The sequence below is a fragment of the Rhagoletis zephyria genome, unplaced genomic scaffold (genome assembly GCF_001687245.7).
Source record: "Rhagoletis zephyria isolate East Lansing unplaced genomic scaffold, Rhagoletis_zephyria_1.1 Rzeph_scaffold_00018, whole genome shotgun sequence".
Taxonomy (NCBI): domain Eukaryota; kingdom Metazoa; phylum Arthropoda; class Insecta; order Diptera; family Tephritidae; genus Rhagoletis; species Rhagoletis zephyria.
In genome coordinates this window covers 415,682-420,748 of record NW_016157102.1, presented here as the reverse complement: position 1 = coordinate 420,748, position 5,067 = coordinate 415,682, and the positions used below count along the sequence as shown (strand labels likewise).

The following is a 5,067-nucleotide window of genomic DNA, read 5'->3' as shown; positions in this document are numbered from 1 at the left end:
AAATTAATTCTGCAATGTTTCACCAAAACTTCAAACTTTTTAATTAGAAGCTTTAGAAAAAAAAAATTGTTTGTAGTTTTGTAGCTCATTAAAATTTAGTATAATAAAGTGCAAGTGGAGAGTGCTGCTCATTTGCTTCTCCTTTAAAAAAAAATGGTCGAACATAGGTACTTACTTTTTATGAAAAACTGCGTAAGACCGTCAACAAAAAAATTGCCAAAAAAGTCTTAGCGATATCAAAATTAGACTTTATTAAATTTAAAATTTAACGAATTTAAAAAAAAAATATCCTACAAATTTGAGATGTTACTAGAAGGATGCTGTTTCAGGGCCAGTACGTCTCGGATCTTAGGCTTTAAGATCTGTAAGTTTTTGTAGAAGATTTGCAAAATTATTTTTTGTCCCGTATTCGGCTCCCATAAATATGGTCACCGTACCTATCGTGCAAGCTGCTCCCCGAATCGCGATCGATGACAGGTTCATATATATGTACAAACATATGAGATAAATATGTATGTAAAACAAAGGTACAAAGGTAATTTTACAATCGAAATACGGAAATCGGAAATCAAAGACATGCATGCCATTCGGTTGAATGTCTATGCGAGTTTATTCACTCAATATGATCTCAGTATGAAGTAAATATCTACGCATGGCTTTTCTTTTCTTATGAACTGCCATTGTTATTGTTCGAATTTTTCGGCTTGTTTTATTTTGAATGGCTTAAGCGATTTACGGTTGATTAATGTTCTCTTTCTAGAACAAAAGCTATAAACCTGCGCATTTACTCGATATTTACTCATGCAGTTGGCTGATGATAAATCCTTCAAGTACAATCAAATATTTAGTAATGCACGCAAGTGCTGGGAATTCCTCCAAACATCACAATTCGCATTCATAGAGGGACATAAAAGGCATCATTCATTGTATAAAAACATATGTACATATTTAGTACTAAATTCATAGCTGCAGACACCTGCGCAGAAATATTTCAAGGAGTGGATTAACCCTCTAGTAGGCTGAACCGCCTCCAGACGGTCGATAAATAAACACGTATTTAGTGCACCTATAATAAGTTTTTTCTATATTCGAAAAGCACGATCTTTAGAAAAAAGCGTACCTTTACGACGATGTAAATTTTAATCCGTTATGTCAATCCGTTTTATTTTAATCGGCAGTTCAATCACAGATTGTGAAAGACTTGGTTAAAATTAATTATTTCTTGCTATTAAGTAATTTCGTAATTAAAGAAATTTTTTCTTTTGAAACATTTTTTGATACAAAAAAATTCAGAGGGTTTCGTAGTTAAGAGCACAGTATTTTGATATAAGTTTTATAATTATGTCACCATTCGAAATGGAGAAAATTGCTTTCGAACACAGACCGTCTACAGACCGGCTTGCCGGTTCGTAGGTCAACATTGTGTAAGAGAAAGCTGAAAATACGTCAAAGTATATCGGCGAGCCCGTCTCCAGACGGTCTTGGTTTTTCTCCCCTGTAGGGAAAAGTTACTGTCACAGATCGAAAAGGACATCATTTTTGGATTTCTCGTGCTAAAATCACCCATTCCTGAATTTTTCAACTCATACAAAAATTAGCCTACTAGAGGGAAAAGATATATATATAAACATCGTTAAAAAGATCAATTACAATGAAAAAAAGCTGTAAAACTTCCTTGGCTAAATAATATTTTTTCTTCAATTAAATAACAAATTAATTTTCCCTGGAAATACGTTAAAGGGCTGAGTTGAAGCTCAGCAAATAAGTAGTTAAATCCTGTAAGTGGTTTACGAAATTCGGTCCTTTGGGAATAAAACCTGAACTCTGACCATTTTTGTATAAATGTAGGGTGCGGGTACGTATGAGCAACATAAATCTGATCTATGCGAAGTAACAAGTTAAAGATGTATTTTCTGCAGTTTGTAGTAACTATACTCATCTCGATCGGTTGAATAGTGGTATTACAACTTTATTTGAGCATTTAAAATGAAAGTATTGTGAACTTTACAACTCTCTTATGAAGTATCGAGGCTAGCATAAGGTGATCCATCATAATAAATGTCTTGGTGGATTTAATGTTCAATATGGAATTCACGTTTTAGCTGATTTATGGAATGGGCATTTGTTAATTAGCTTGCTAAATTGTTACCAATATTGCATATTTATCGTCTTTTCTCTTTTTGAAGTCTAACAATGAACCGAAATTCGTTTGTATATTTACATACATAATTTTCTTCATATGTTACAAAGAAGTGCTAAAGTACTATGTACACAACTACGGTTTACAGTACTACGGTTTACAGTGCTACAAAAGTTTTTTCAAAAACTACAAAACAGCTCTATTTTCAGTTGATTTTCCGAAATTTGGCAAACAAATAAATACTTGCACTTTGTACTCGATACCCATGAAGTACTTGTACACGTGTATAGAAGTACAAAAAATACTTATAGGTAGGTAAATACTGGAGTATATACTTCTAAGTACTGGTATCGGGACATCATTAGTTATGGAGCGATATTGAGTAGAACAACGCGTAAAACTGATGCAAATATTTTATGAAAATTGTTGTTCTGCAAGAAGTGCATTCTGAGTTAACAATACTCCGTTTGATGCCGAAATTCTAAGAAATTGGGTCGTCGCAAAACGTGCGTCTTCGTACAAGTCGTTCGACCAAATTCGTTTGACACAGGAAATGAAGCCTAGGGACAATTTTCAGCGCCATATATTTACAATTTGAAAGCTTAAACGAGTAGCACTTCCACATTTGTGGTACTGAAAATTCACAAATTATTCAAGAAAAGCTATGGTTTTATTTTTGAGTTGGCGGATTTAAGGCACCATTCTTCTTCGAAAATGTTGCCGGTAACGGAGCTACGGTCAACATTATCGTGAAATGATAACAAAATTTCCATGGACTGAATTACATGGCATGGACTTGGTCAACCACATCAACAGCAAGGTGCCACTCGAAACAACGAAGTAAAATGGCCGCCGATAACTGGCGATTTAACATCATTGGACTTCTTTCTCTGGGGCTATGTGCAAAGTATGTATGGTCTATGCCAATAGGCCCGAGATGACTCCATCGCTGAAGAACGAAATCGTACGCCCGAACTATGCCAAAAAGTCATAGTAAATTTTGATATGCGAATTCTGCGTCGCATTTAACGGATTTTGTGTTTCAAACATAAATGCCGTAGACTAAAAAAAAAAATGAAAAAAAAATTGTTCGACAAATTTTGCTGCGCTTTATTTATAAAAGAAAATCTGTGGTCTTATCACTCTGTATTGGCTAAAATTCAAACCTATGTATAGTATATCGACACCTCCAAACCATGCCATGCTAAGTCGCCTTTAGAGCTTATAGCTCAGTTATGCATTCTTTGCACTGCATTGCATAGCATGTCATTTTTACGTAAAAATCAAAAACTAACAGACTTCTAAATGTGTAATGTCGTGCGTCGGGTAGCCGCTTACACGCGAAGCTCATTTAACAGATTCCTTATGTGACAACTCTCATGTAATGCCAAATATGCCTAACTGAGCTATTAGTGATACTTAGCATGGTATGGTTTGGCGGTGTCGATATATATACATATGGTACATAAATCTAATGCTAGACTCTATTTTATTCATTATATCGATTTTTTGTATTAAAATATTGATATCTAAGTCAACTTTAGTCAATAATATATTTTATAGGCACATGTAAACAATTAGATGTCTGTTGGAAAATTTAAATTTCGAAATTCTTGTGACACCCCACTAATATGTAAATAAAAAAGAACGAGTATAAATCGCAAATCCAAAAAAAAAAACAAATACTCGTAAAAAAGAGAGCGCGCGTGAGTGTATATAGGGAACTTTTGCTCAATTTATTTTCAAATTCTTGTCATAAAACTAATATATGCACATGCGTATGTACTTCTATTGAAAAGATATATGTATGTACATACAAACATATGTATATATGTATCTGTTATTCTGCATTTTTGTTCAAATTGTTTGCTGCATTTCAATATTATATATATATATTTTTTTGAGTCAGTTAAATTGCAACCAAAAAAAAAAATAAAAATTAAAATAATAAAAACCAAATTAGGTTTATCTTAATATTTTTTTAATTTTTTAAATTACAGGTGCTTTGGATCATAACAATCGAGCAAATTTTGTGCTTTCCTGAAGAATATTTGGAGAGAAACTATTGAACCGCATCAGACAAAGTGGCAGAGTGTCTTCTCACGTTTTTGTGTACATACATATGTACACGCTTCCACTTTATAAATATTTGGAAACTAATGTTTCTGTATCAAGGCAATTTCTACAACGGCTGTGGCCTGTCACTATCATTTGTATGTGTGTATGTATGTAGCTTGCCGCACTGCACCGTCTGTTTGTATTTATTACAATAAACTCAAAAATTTAAACACCTTTGCTCTGCATTCACATTAAGATCTGGCAATTATTTCACCAATTTTCTCGCTACGAGCCACTTATATAAAGATTATAAATACTTTTGTTTTTTTTTTGTTATATCTTTGCATACTTCAAAAGTTTTCACAATCTCTTAGTATTTTTATGTGTAACTTTAATATACAACAGAATTGTAAATTTCTTGGTCAAATAATGCAATTTTTTACGATTTTTTCATTAGGTAAAAAATTTGTCGACTTTCTATTTTTAACTAAATACGGCGGGCGAGGTACTCTAGAGCAATATAATGAATATAATGCGCGTGTTCAGTATGGCGTATGCGCGGATTTTTCCGAATTACCGATGCGGAGGAATTTTCATTTGAGACTGGTCGCTCAATTTCTGATTTTTCGCGATCGTTGCACCGATGCTCTCACAGGATGGAATGGCAATAAAATGGTTCGTTTGAATTAAAAACATTAATTGGTTTTTACCAAGAAATATTACTGAATAGTTTCCAAATTTTATTTAATTACAAATTATAAGGTACATACATAAGTATGTATGTATAAATTTTATTACAAAGAAACAAATATTTCGAATAAATATAAACGTTATTCAAAACATCTGAACTGAAATATGTATTGAAGTCT

The 5,067-nt window shown here is 32.9% G+C and overlaps 1 protein-coding gene across 4 annotated transcripts in view; it reads right to left on the bottom strand.

The window, feature by feature from the left end:
• Positions 1-4,844, bottom strand: part of LOC108361098 (serine/threonine-protein kinase par-1) — an 11,974-nt gene extending 7,130 nt beyond the window's left edge. For 2 of the 4 annotated variants that reach the window (XM_017613635.1, XM_017613643.1), the window contains exon 1: positions 4,432-4,844. The gene's annotated coding sequence lies outside the window, so the exon portion shown is untranslated. Of the gene's footprint in view, positions 1-4,138; positions 4,221-4,431 lie in introns of those variants that run through there. The other 2 variants (XM_017613665.1, XM_017613651.1) reach the window with 2 other exon arrangements.
• Between the last annotated feature and the right edge of the window lie 223 nt (positions 4,845-5,067).